The sequence below is a fragment of the Misgurnus anguillicaudatus genome, chromosome 16 (genome assembly GCF_027580225.2).
Source record: "Misgurnus anguillicaudatus chromosome 16, ASM2758022v2, whole genome shotgun sequence".
In the NCBI taxonomy this organism is placed as follows: Eukaryota; Metazoa; Chordata; class Actinopteri; order Cypriniformes; family Cobitidae; genus Misgurnus; species Misgurnus anguillicaudatus.
In genome coordinates, this window is record NC_073352.2 from 15,632,247 (window position 1) to 15,647,352 (window position 15,106).

Genomic DNA, 15,106 nt, shown 5'->3' on the forward strand with positions numbered 1-15,106 from the left:
GACATCGGGGCTGATGGGGAATGAACCCCGATGTCACTACTCCCCCTCGACGAAACTCCTGGGGGAGCCGCCCTCCGTGAACCCGCTGCGTCCAGTCTGGCCGGATCATTCTGTCACGAACGGGGAACGGGAGTAAGGACGCAAGTGCACAGTTCACATGAAGTAATCCAGTCCGGTGTTGTTGAAGGCAATGGTGACGATGACTACGGTGGAAGTTGGTGTTTTGAGTGCGACGTTGGTGGAGTGGTGAGCAGTGGTGAAATCCAAGCTGACATGGAACATCCACACGAAGGCGACGACGACAATACACATCCAACTGAAACACGTAATCCAATGTACACAAAACAACCAAGCAACACGGAGACTGAGCAACATAAGAATCTGGCAGGGACAGAAAGTCAGGTGAGTATATATGGAGATGATGTAATGATGAACAGCTGGAGCGAGACAATCAACACACAGGTGAATGGGATTGCTCTAACGAGCACATGGCAGGGGTAAGTGAACAACACACACACACAAACATGACACGGAGGAAAACAATGGATTTTCCTACCGTGACAGTACCCCCTCCCCTAGGAACGCCCCTCGGCGTTCCCAGCCTGCTTTACCTGTTGATTGTAATCCTCAATAAGGCGGTGATCCAGTATGTCCCGAGCAGGAACCCACCTTCTCTCCTCCGGACCGTAACCTTCCCAATCCACCAAGTACTGAAATCCGCGTCCCCTCCGTCTGGAGTCCAGAATACGGTTAACCGAATATGTGGTCTCCCCATTAACGATACGAGGCGGGGGGGGAACCGGGGCAGGCGGATTAAGACGGGAAAAAATCACCGGTTTAATTTTGGAGATGTGAAAGACGGGGTGAACCCTCCTGTACGCAGGAGGAAGGCTAAGACGCACTGTTACCGGGTTCACATGAAATAAATAACATTTAATATAAAACGAACAGAAATAAAACACGAGGAGTAAAACAGCAACACAGGAACATCCAATACAGAGACCAACAGGAACGGCGACAATGACAATGATCCGGCGACAGGTGAGAAACAGACAGCAGTATAAATACACAACACTTAACAGGGAACAGGTGTGATGAATCAGTCCGTGAATTGTCCAGGTGACGTAATCGGAGACACAAACAAAACATGACACGGATCACCGTGACAATCAGGAATAGGGTCCTTTGTATTATTTTTAGATATTATTCTGTTATATAGGGGTGTCAACAATAATCGATGCGGCAATGGATCGCAATGCGCGCATGCACGATTCAGCATCGATGCAGCAAAGTGCCATAATCGATTATGTCACTGTTTATTTTCTGGCCTCGAGTGGACAATAAAGTTGTGAAGTTTCAATCACTTCCGGGGGCATAACAACAACAATCAAGATGGCTGAGGCGGAGAGAGATGACCGTGATAGACGGGTAATAAAAACGCACCCTTTTCCATGAAAAGTGGACATATGGGCACATTTCGGATTCTATGAAATTAATGGGAAACTAGACAAGACTTACGCTGTGTGCAAAATTCTCATCTCGGGTATATAATTGTCATTGTCTTAAAGCTGCTAAACATCCGTTTTTGTTGAGAATAGTTGCATTTGACTGATTAAAAATTTGCCTTGTTGTGTACAGTAGAATTCGGATGCATCGCAATGCATCGTAGAATCGAATTGAATTGAATCGTTACCTGGTGAATCGTAATTGAATTGAATTGTGAGGGCAGTGCCAATGCACACCTCTATTGTAATATACTTACATTCAATTTATATGTTGTTATTCAGGACAGCACTAAAATACATTTCAAACAGCATAGAGAAGTAAGAAGTTACTTATTTTTTCTTATAAAACGGTTGGTTCCAACCCTTGATTCTGATTGGTCAATGGCTCTGCTTTGTTCATAGTGAAGCACGGCTATGACCCAATGGTTCTATTTATCACTGCGCTTTTAGCAGCCACACGTATCAGTTTGAGAACGGTTTGTTGTTTTTATTTGATCTTTCATGTATATTACACATTGGAACGTTGTTGTTCATGGTCAGGGACTATTTTTTTCTAGCGGAAGGAATGCTTTGATTGATTTAACGTTATTAAAGTTTTTTTTACTTTAATATTGTGTGGTAATTGTTTTATAAAAGCAATAAGGTACTCGAGGCAAGTGCTGTATCGTGAACAACTCCATCAGCCGTTACTTGTTCACAATACAGCACAGCCTCTCATACCTTATTGCTTACCTTTAGCAAACTTTCAGAGCTTTGTAAGTATCCTTTGCTTATTTTGTTGTGTCGAATGCACCAATGAACGAAATGAAACAGCTTGTAAATGATAAGTATCTCTTTTGGGCCTTCACTTGCTGATAGTTTGGAGCTTTTTTCCATGTAAAAGAGACAGATGTTGTGTAATGCAGTTTGCCATTTCCTAATGCAGATACACTATAACATACCCGGCTTTGATCTATGCCTCAGCCATGTCCTTTGGCCTGACACAAATGCAGTATCAATGACATCTGCCTATATATTTACTCTAAATGATGCATGAGACAGCTCTAAGTAAAGGTGCCTTTCCATCAGATGCTTAGTAAATGAGTTGCCACTGGCCCATGACAGTTGTCCGATATTCAAAATTTATGCAATTATTTATTTACTTTTCACCAATCACTTGCTTGCCCCTCGACGCACTGGAACAGAACCAACACCAAGCCATTTTTCTGACCATTCATTGATCAGTCCTATTAGAGTAGTGCTATTTCGTGCTTTGGACTTCTAGAGATGAACCGCCTCACAGTTTTTGACTTTTAATACATATAAGTGCTTTTAGAGTGTCTGAATCCCCCTCTCTCAGGTAGAAGTTTCCCTAATTGTGCAGGGGAAAGTCTCAGCTAGGGTTTTAATTTGTTTAATGACTATATATCTCTTGATTAGCGTGTGAGAAGGTCAGTGATAACTTTGCAGCATAATGAGATTACAGTATGCTGATACTGCAGCACTGATTACGTTGGATTTAGCCTATCGCTCGGCAGACGGTGGCCCGTAACTGTTAAGTAAGAGGTTGTCTCGGGACATCTCTTATTCGGATGAGATGAAAACACTGTGGGGTATTTTTCACTTTTATCATTCATACTGAAATTCTTTTTAAGCAGCTGGCTTTAACAGGACATGAGCTGTTTTGTTTCTTATTTAAGATGTCCAGACCGTAACCTACTTTTAATTACAGTGCAGATGTTGGATGCCATGCAGGCATCTTCAACCGGGAATCGCAGATGAACTTTGCTGTTTGTAAACAGCTTTTTCCCATTTTATATGGTGTCTTTTTTGCATTTGTTTTGTGAAAATAGCTATAAAATAAGTAATAGAAAAAACTGGAGCGTCTGGATCTCAGACATTTTATAAATGCCAGATCAAAGCTTTTAAGACAAACTGTACATTTTTGCAATTGACAGACACCTTTATCCAAAGCTACTTACATTACAATGCATTCATGGTACATTTTATTGGATGTGTTCCCTATGGATATAACCTGTGAGGTTTGTGCAACGCTCTCCCTGAACTCTTGAAAATAAAAGTGATGTGATTGTCAAGTATGCTAGTGTGACCTCTGCATTTAATCCATTCCAGTAAGCAGTAAAAAATGTGCTGCAAGTCATGAACATACTCACACACTGAGCAGTGGGCAGCAGTGATGCGCGGGTCAATGTGCTGTATAAACAACCTGCACCCGACCGGCGTTTTCAACTAACCCGCCCCCAACTCGGGCCGCAAAAAAAAATATTGTACCCGACTTGCTTAATGGCCTGCATTTTTTAAAAGTAGTAATTGTTTAAAATAGTTCATTTGCATCTTTATTTCAAACGACCCGACCGATCGCGACCCGAATATCGTTAAAAATATTTTTGGATGACTCGTAACGGCGGGAAACAGCTATCATTGCAGCGCTCAGTCACAACTTGTTGGCCATTAGACACAAACCGGTGACCTTCAGGGTTACAACCCCTAACCATTAGACCACGACCCCCCAAAGGCCATGATTGCCCCAGATTAAAAGTTTCAAAGGACTCTAAATGAAAGTGACCGTTGGCGACCGTATGGGCGTTTCCAGCGACACGAGAAAGTTAAGAAAAGTTGAACTTTATGCAAATGTTGAGCGAATTTCAGGAGCGACTACCAATGAGAACAAAGCAGTAGAGTTTCACGTCATCCGTCTCTCGTCAGTTACTGGATTGGATGGTACTCATTTGTTTATGACAACCAGATTTAAACACGCCTTATAGATAGACACGGGCGACACACAGCGATAACATCGCTGGCTGTCTGAACGAGGGGTAAGGGTCTTATCTAGCGAAACGATTGTCATTTTTGGCAAGAAAAATAAAAAATATGCTCTTTTAAACCACAACTTCTCTTCTTCCTCTAGCTGTGTGATGAGCCAGCGCGACCTCACGCAATTGTGTAATGACGTCGAAAGGTCACATGTTACATATATAAAATGCACATTTGCAGACCATTTTAAACAATAAACTGACACAAAAGACATTAATAATTAGTATAATTCGACATACAACAACGTCGGAACGTTCCTCTTTCTCCACACTTGTAAACACTGGGGCGTAGTTTCGCATAAGTCATCCGTGAACTCTTGACGTATTACGTAAGGGTCGCGCTGGCACATCACACTTGCATTAAAACTGTTAAGTGTTGGGGTCCATTAAAGTCCATTAAAATGAGAAAAAAAAAACATAATTTCTTCTTAACTGAACAAAGAAAGACATCAACATTTTGGATGACATGGTGGCCAGTAAATTATCTGGATTTTTTTTTTTTATGAAAATGGACTAATATTTTAATGGTACTACAGAAGAAGAAAATAACCATTTCATCAGTTATAACTTTTTACAGTATAATATAAGGATCCTTAGTCCACTATAAAACAGCTTTTAGTGCAACAGAAAGGTTCTTTGGTTGTTAAAGGTTCTTAATGCACCCATTTGGCCAAAAATAGTCAATGTAGCATCTTTTTTAAAGAGTGTATGGGAAGGCAATAAATACAATATAATAAAATAAAACATATAAACAAACAACATAAGTTGGCTTCAGATCTTTGTCTCTTTCTCCACTATAGCTCCAGTCAGAATTGTAGGGTTGTGGATGCTTGTGGATGGTCAGCAGATTTACATCTCCACTGCTCTTGGCATTGCACTCTGGGATCAACAATTGATCTGTGGAAGATCAGTAATTAAAGGCTTTAGAGTAATTAAATGCTCTGAACCCAGAAGTAAAGCAGGGTCAAGTAGCCCCTAGAGACACCTGATAGAAGTGATCTAAACAACATCAGAGATTGACTGAAAACTGGAGCATGGATTAAAATGCATGAATGACATAGGCTGCGGTCCACTCCAGTTTTATACACGCACTTGCGAACTTCCCTAAACACTTCCCCTCGGGGGAATCTCTGTCGCCATTTTGAAGTGCGTTCCACTTCGTAAAGTGAACAAGGGAAGTTTATATGGACAGAGGGAGCGAGTCTACTTTATATACCACAATGCAACACGATTGTGACATCACTTCAGCAGCTCGCGCTTTGCACAGATTTGACTACAGAAATTGGATGAACTAGATTGATAAAATTCTGTTTTACTAATCATTTAAAATATACTGGTTATATTGTTTTTTTTCTTTTGTAAAAATATACCTTCACATGTGCTTCCCAATCCTGGTCTTCAAGGACCTCCTTACAAAACGTTTTAGAAGTTTCCTTATTTGAAACACCTGATTCAACTGATCAGCCGCCTTCCAAAATGGTAAACATGTCTCCCTAACAAGCTGATGAGTTAAATCAGGTGTGTTAAATAAGGACATCTAAAACTGTTTGGGAGGGGGTCCTCGAGGACCAGGTTCGGGAAGCACTGCCTTAACATATACTTGTCAAAATGTTATTTCTAAATCTTAAAAAAGTATTTTCAGTTATTAATATAATGAAAAACTCTACAAAATACATTTGATTTTATGTGACAGTTTTGGACTGAATGTAATATGTTTAGTACATTAAGTCTGACTAAAGGAAAACACATTGGTTTAATATAACGTGAACACATTTGATTCTTAAAATTACATTAGGTTTGTGTATTAAAGTCAGTTTGAGGGAAATCACATTGCTTCAATGTGATTATGATAATTATATGACAAAAGAGTTTGATTTCATCCAACAAACAAGATTACATACACTACAGCTATATTTATGTAAGAATTTTATGTGGAAATTTGCCACATGATTAAAATATATGTTTACCTGATGAGGCATTTTAGACACAACATGTCTGTTTTATAACTTAGTAAACTACATTGCTGCTTTTTATTTTAATACATTGCACATATGAATATAAAGTATATATATTTTTATTAAACTGCTAATTTTAGATTATGCTAATTAAGTCGTTATTATGCATCTCTATCACATCATCCCTAATCTTGGTACTGAGCTTTTTGCAGTGCATCCTGGTATTGTAATGTTTCTTTAGAGCTTGGCTCAAAACAATCGAAGGCTGTGACCTTCTAAGATCGTATTTTAAGTTTGCGTGACAGCTGCGAGACTTAAAGCTAGAAAGGCCGTCCCAATTCGAATGATGCTTATCATGTCCATCATTTTCAGACAAACATATTTTCAGTTATTTTAGAAAATGTTTTAGATCTTCAGTTAATCAAATGTGAAGTTATGGGGTCCACATCCTTCAAGTCCAAAAAATGTGCATATATCCTTCACAAATTAAATCCAAATGGCTCCAGGATGATAAACAAAAGCCTTCTGAGGGTAATCCGCGCGGTTTTGTTGTAGAAATATCCACATTTAAACTTTATAAACGAAAACAACTCGCTTCCGGTAATATCGCCATCTTAGTCGTGTCCGCATTCAAGACGAGAACTTGCGCGGTTTACGGAGGTTTCTCTGCTGCTGCTCTGTGCCCCCACCCTCCTCGTTTGTCATACGTCACTAAGAAAAGTGCGTACACTACGCTGATACTCTCTCCTGAATACAGAGGAGTTAAAGATGGCAGCGTTACTGGTAGCTAGTTATTTTCGTTTATAAAGTTTTAAATATGGATATTTCAATAACAACACCGCGCAGATTATCTCAGAAGGCCTTTGTTTATCATCCTGGAGCCATTTGAATTTCTTTGGGGAAGGATATATGCACATTTTTTGGACCCCGTAGCTTTACTGTTTAGCAGCTGAAAGATATAAGACATTTTCTAAAATAACTGAAAATGTGTTCGTCTGAAAAAATGATGGACATATGCATCTCGGACGGCTTCAGGGTCATTATCATTTTTGGCCGAACTATCCCTTTAAAGGCGGGGTGCACGATTTTTGAGAAACGAGCACCCTTTGGAAAAGGGAGTCGGGCCGAGTACCAAAACACACTTGTAGCCAATCAGCAGCAAGGGGCATGTCTACTAACCGACATCGTTGCCTGGGTTGCGTATGTGTGGGGTGGGTCTATCAAAAGAAGGTTCAGATTCTTTTGGGGTAGAGGCGTGTTTGTTTAGGTGATTTCAAATGTCAACATTGGCTTTCCGAGATTGTGCACCCTGCCTTTAATCTATATCAACAACGTGTTGTATTTTCTAAAATAAATTTATATTTTTTCATACATATTTATTTGAATAAGTCAGAAATGTATCAGTGGGTGCAGTCCTTGAATTGGGACACAGCTACAGTATCTCAGGAGGCAGCATAATTATTTTGCCTTAAGCAGCCTTAACAACCTTTACATCAGGAGTGCTTTGATAAATAAAATGATGCCTTTATAAGCACAACACTTGGTTTTGGAGCCACTGTATTTTGATAGAGTGCTAAAAAGGAGAATACATGAATTGATACTGCAATTTACTAAACCTTAATTTACCATAATTCAACACTTCAGTGCATTCACTAATTAAAATTAAACCAAATTTTTATAATAAAGATATCTCACACAGAGGCTTTTTAAAGTCTTAATCCACAATTAGGAAAATTAAAGTGTTTTTAATTTGACTAAGAGGGAACATAAACACTTGCCATCTGTTAGACATTCTCCAGAGATTCGTACTACATGAGGGAAAAGGATTTGCCCTCAGGATGATGTCTGCAAGGACTGTGCCGGCTAATGGCTCTTCAGAAAAATGGAAACTATTAAGCACATCTCTGAAATCAGACAGTTATTACTTTTGCACTGGTCAGGTTGCCCAGTGTGGAAACATATGCCTTTATTGGTTTTTACAGTGCCTTTCAGCCTTTTGTGTTGGCAAGGTCATTTATTCCCTATTAATGTCTTTGTGCCATACTACTACAGAGAAAATCACTTATCACTGAAATGTTAAAGCTTGTTCTCGTCTAAGGTGCATCATTTTTGGACCATCATGCAAAAGTGAAAGTTTTATTGAACTGTTTCTAGTTTACAAATAACAGATTTGTCACTCATGATTTATTTCTCCACCGAAAGCAGAAGTTCTTACCACGTTTTTAGATAGTCATGTGATCGCAATATGGCAGCCACCATAAGAGGCAACTTTCTCTATGTAAAATATTATTCAATTCAACTTGATTTGTATAGACGGTTTCAGCACTAACAACATAAACACACAGCTTTCGTGGAACAAACGTAACTTCCAGTAAAGAATCAATAAAAAACAGAGTCATTTTGGAGTAGTTTATTTTTAATAACAAGCAAAATACATTACCGTAGTTCAAATCATAGCTAAAGCGTATAAAAAACTACACTGTGCTATACATTACTGTACAAAATGTGTGCTATATAATGTATACAATTTTAATCACAGATTGACTGCCAAACCTCCCTTCACAAAGTGGTGATCTATGATCGCCGTCTCCCCTTGTCTTTAGGAATCCAAAACATTTGGGGTTTTTTTTCGACGAGGTGTTTGTTCCAGAGCAACAATAATGTACGGTATGTAAGGAATAATTGACCACGGGCCATTGAATTACTCGAAAATAATGCACACCCAAGGTGATAATGTGGCATGACGCGAAGCAGAGTGCCATTACACTGCGGGTGTGCATTATTTTCAAAGAATTCAAAGGACCGGAGTCAATAATTGCGCTTATACCACGGTTACCACAGACATTGCTCTTGTGGTTATTTTAAGACATCTTACAGGTCAGGTGTTCAACATTTTTCAAACAGTCAGAATAGCATTCAACAGCCCCATGGTATTTAGTTTAGTTTAGTTTATTTATTTAAGGACAGTGCACATTTTCTGTAAATGTGCCAGTATTAGCCAGCAGGCTTATTTTCAACTGTAGTCCATTTGGCAAGATGTTATATGCACATAGTAGCTAAAAACGAAACATATTAAATCACAGAACAATTAATATACATACTGCCATAATACTGGCTACATTAAACATAAAATCATTAAAACCTAAAACATATAAACAGACAGCCATACAACTGTTTGGAAATTAATAAAATTACCATCTATCCATCTATCTGTCATACATAGTATACCATAGGCTCACATCTTTGTGTACACAGAAGCCAGTCCTTAAGATGGTTTTTTAATGTATGGTATGAGGTGGAATTTCTAATGTCCTCTGGCAATTGGTTCCATAATTTAGATGCTCTCACAGAAAAACATAATTGACCAAAGGAACTGAACCTAAGAGGGACTACACAGTCCCCTCTTAAGGCAGACCTTGTGGTTCTGCTGCCAATTAACTTTTGCTTTATAAAAGTACAGAGTGGAGGGGGGGGGGGTTCCCATTAATGATTTTAAAAATGAGGCATGCATCATTATATTTTCAAATATTTTCCCAAATAAGTAGGCTGTATTTGTTAAGAATGTTACAGTGATGATAAAGTTTTTTTTATCTAAGACTTTAAGAGCTTGTTTGTAAAGTGTTACAATTGGCCTTAGTGTTGTGCTACATACCTGGGTCCAGCTAGTCATACAATATGTTAGGTGTGGAATTATCATAGTATTCATGTATAGCTTAGCTAACGGTGTTGACAAACAGTTCCTTACATACCTAAAATTTGCTAGGTTATATTTTGTTATTTGCACAACCTTTCTCACTTGTTGTTTAAATGACAGTGTAGAGCAGGGGTCTCCAACCTTTTTATAAGCAAGGGGTACCACAATGTATAAAACAATCTGGAGGGCTACTTTTTGATCCCACATGGAAAGAACCTATATGTGGATATATGCACATATATGAAACATATATGCAGTGTATATGCACATATATGCACATATATGCGCATATATATGATGCATATATATGTATATATGCTGCATATATGCTGCATATATGCGTGTATGTACTGCATATATGCGCTGTATACTGCATATATGCACATATATATACTGCATATATGCCGCATATATTCGTATATATGCTACATATAGGCAAAATTGAGGTGCATATAAAGGAAATATAGGTCTCCTGTATTGCTTCTTCATATCCAAATATAAGCCCTATACATACAAAATATGTCTTCTATATAGCTCATGGCAGGATCTGGTCATTTTGTAGCTCATATATCATTTTGGCAACTGTCATACATGAGGCCTAGCTCATATTTTCTATTAGTAAGGCAAAAAGTAAGAATTAAGGAAAACAAATTATGCAAGAACTTATGTATATGTGAACACATGAAATTGGTATCACATATAATTGGCATGTTATGGAACTTAACTATGGCAAAATATTAACATGATATATTAATTATGATATCTACACGTTTTGCAGAAACATTTACAAGGTCAATTCTGTATTGTTTGAAGATGAAGGAAATGTATAACAAAATGGTTTGTCGTTTTTTTTTTATTTTGTCAATCAAAATTTTTTCAATTTCAAGTCACTTCCAGATTCACATTACAGCTCATACACATCCACACATTCATTGTTACATTCACCAAATGCAATGCAATCGCAATGTTTTCTGTATTGTCTTAATGCAGTTTCTAGATGAATATGTCTGATAGGTCATTACAGTGTAAATGTAGCAAACATATTTTTGATAGAACATACATTCAAGTAATCATCATCCTCATCCCAACTATCGGAGCATTTCACTGTGGTTAATGAATTTGAAAACAATGTCAACATGTTTGTTCAAAGTTTTAATGAACAGACACTTTTCTTTTATCTGAAATGCTTGTATAGCAACTAAAGGCCCCAGACTTTTCCTTACAGGGATGAAATAACAAGGATTCTTAAATTGACCGCAGATGTCCTGTTTCACTTTTTGGTAGTACTTCCCCACTGCATAACATGTCTCCCCCTGCCCCAGATCACAGACAATGAATGTCTTCACAGAGAAAATACTTTCCTCTCGATCAGAAAGAATGACAGTGTAGGAGTTTCTCCGAAAAGTACGCGAGTAGTTTTGTGAATGAACTATTTCACCATTAACCACTACTCTGCAAAAATACTTCACAGTGACTCTATTTCCTAGGTTGCTGATGCTGTTCAAGGCCAGAAAATCATCATTTCTGATCATACAAATTTTAGGCCTACCCAGAGATGTAACACCGTGAGAGCGACTTACTTCCTGCACCATTTTTTTCTCGACTGAAAAAGACTCTAAGAGAGCCAAGTATTCATCAGAAGCTCCCACCATGGTTTTTTGAGAAAATGATGGAAATGCAACCTGTAGCCAAACTGTTTTCATTATCTGCAAAGTAACTCCCTGGCTGCTCTTTATCATATCTAAAATGATCCCATTGTATGACTCAAACACAAATGCAGACTGTGCCCAGAGGGGACCCCAGTTCCTCACAGTATTGGGCAGATGAAGGCACAAATGTACATTGAAAGTGACATTATTAATCCCATAAAGGGTCTCCATTTCCTGAACAAACTCTGTTAGCAACCCCTCAGATTCTGATATGTGCAGTGGTGATATATTCTCACCAAGTAGAAGAGAAACCCCCTTTACCAACTTAAACCAGTGCTTCAGATATTTTTCAGGTAAGACCCCTTTCAATGTTGGTATGCTGTAATAAAACAACCACATGTTCCACTCGTGTGCCTTCCAGAACTTTCTCTCTTTCACTGACCGGGGGACGCGGGAAACATTACAGGGCGGTTTAATTGAAGTTAAAATGTCATCAATCTGTTCTGTTGAGCGTCCGATATACCATGGCGATTGGTTGTTCTCAGAATGAAACCACAGTGTGGTGATGCTTCTTGCTACACCCAGCAGCACACTATGCATATAATCTGGAACACAGCCATCAATAATATTAAAATCAGGTAGACAAGACAAAATACTAGGCCCTTTCACTCCCTTAGTGGGGTTTCCATTAAGAGCCTCTTCTACCAGATCATCAGTCTGGGAGGGATTCCTCAACTCTGCTTTTTCATATGGATAAGCCCTTACACGCCCCCTGCGTTTTAACACACTTGTTCCTTTCTGCATACAAAAAGAACACCCAAACTCTCCATTAAACTGTTTAAAGTTTTGAATCAGTGGCCGAGCAACTGAATCTGCCACCATGGTAGTAAGCAGTACTTTACTTGTGACAACTTCCCCACTTTCACTTTGCCATATAAGACCATTAGTGTACATCTCTATGCATTCATCAACAAATGGTTTCATGTAGGTGTTCATATTTGGTTTGTTTTGACCAAACCACAGGCCACAAAGCATAACATGTTTTGCACGTAGTTGTATTGGCAGTTCATTAACAGTACACAAAATTGGCCACAAACTTTGTGTGTTTGATTTGTGCACTGGCACTCCATCACAGTTAAAAGTCAGTGATATGTTGTCTGGTGATTCAAGGGGTGATAGTTTTTTGTATAAATTTCCATCGTATATATCTTTGATGGAGGCATCCTTCTTCTTAAAACGGTGTTTCAGGTGTTTCCCTACACTCTAAAAAAAAAAGGTTCCTTGAGGTTCTATATAGAACCGTGGGGTTCTATACTTGGCCAATAGAACCTTTTACCAAAAAACAGGTTCCATATAGAACCCTTGGAAGGCAAAGAACCATTTTTATTAAAATGGTTCTATAATTCACGTTTTGTGACTGAAGTGTAAACTAAAGATTACACAATAATTGCAGACCTACACAACTCATTTACAAACCTTTTTGTGTCAATAGGTTGTGGTCAAATAAAGAGAGAGTCAACAAATAGGCTACTAATATTTAGTGTACACTGTAAAAAATCCAACTAATGAAATGTTGGACGGGCAAAAATATATGTTAAACCAATTTTTTTGTTTGAGCTAGTTGAGAAGATCTGTGTTTAAAATATTAAATGAATGGTTATTTTCAAATCCAGTCAAAATTCAGAATGGCTAGTGTTGACTGAACTAATTAAGACAAATCAGGTAAGTATGTGGACTTATGACAGCTATGTTTCCTGACAACAAAATGCTCATAATATTACTGTTATTTGGTCACAAAATGTAATTGTAAGAGTTGTTCATGCGTGAATGTATGTGCTTAAAGTTTAAATATGCGGTCGGTTAATAAAGATAGCGTCTATTTAAAAATGTGCTCGGACACTTTCGGACGTAGATGAGCTCCATTTGAGCTCCAGAAAATCACAGCCACTTAAGCGCTCACACCCCGCCCAGCGCAGCCTCTCCTCGGCAAGCCCATCAGACTGCTGGCTCTGATATCTCTGTGGCGTTTAAACATGCGATTTATTTCATTTTAATTTCTCATACTTAACAATGAAAGGGTTATGTTTTAAATCATATTTTAGGATTGCACTTAATTGATATTGCTGTTGAGTGATGTTTCATATCTTTTACATTTGTTATAACCGGACTGCATGCGAATTTGAACTTCAGAGCTGAAGGAGCGGGTGGAGAAATAGTCCCAATATCATAACAATCTTAAATAAAACTTCTAAATATGCCCGTGTGTGTGTACCCGTGTGCGCGCGCGTGCGCGCGACCCGCTCGCGCGCGCGTGTGTATGTACAGTATGTGCGTGAGTTTTTAATTTAAAAATGTCTTAACTTAACTCGGAAGGATATGAATCACAGGTCATTTCATCTGAGATCATTCCGCATGTAACAGCCGGAATCACTCACTGTTTCCCACAACGACATCAGCCGTTTCCTCAAGGTCACGTCAGGTAAGTGTTTGTAAATAAATGTTAATTTTAGACTATATTAATTGGCAAAGACGCAAATACTCGACGTTTTTGTAAACATATAAGTTATATAAAGGTGTGTTATGTTATGTGACCGACTTAAAGTGTGTGTTATGTTATGTGTCCGAGTTAAAGTGGAGCTATTTAGTTAAGATAATACCGGACAGGGTTTAGGACTTCGTCTTAATTATAATTGGGACATTTTTACAAACAAACCTTATAAAATACAATACTGGTGTGCATTTTGAGACAAAACAATAGCACTCATATGTTAACAGATGTCAGTATTTTAGTCAGTGATAAGTCCTGTCCGAGAAAACCGCCCAATAGTGTGTAATTCAATGACGTGTAATGTCTGAGGGAAATTTGGCAATTTTAGGGTATAAAATCTTTCACCGTCAAGCTTTATTATATTAAACATGTTATTTATGTATGTGTGTGTGTTTATATTCCTCTGTTTATTAAACCATAAAACAGAGACAGTTATTTTTTCAAACTGAGGAGTTCGGACGCCGCACCGGCATTTCTGCTTGTTTGTACCCTGAGGTAAGTAAACTTTCTACATTTTTGAAACGATATTACTGAAATATTTAGTATAATTAGTTAATATTTATTTTGTTAGAGTAGGTCTTGTGCTAAATAGTGATACTAGAAGCTACATTTATAATATTTACCTCAGTTAAAAAAATACTGCTGGTAACGTTAAAGCACTGATGGGCTTCGTCAACCGTCAGTTATAAAAGCTCTGTTAAATACATTTTGTTCCGGGTTTTAATGAATTACGTTACAGTCCTGCTTTATTTCTTTGTCATTTTAAATTAAATTGCCAAGCACAATAAGACAGCTGTGTTGTAAGGAGACGAAATTTTAATTTAATTTAAATTCTGTATATTTCACACTATTTTTTTTATTGAACATTGTGTTTTGAAAAATACATCACTAGTCAATTGCAACCTTAAGTTAATGTAGACTTTAAGGAACTTGTTTGTCTGA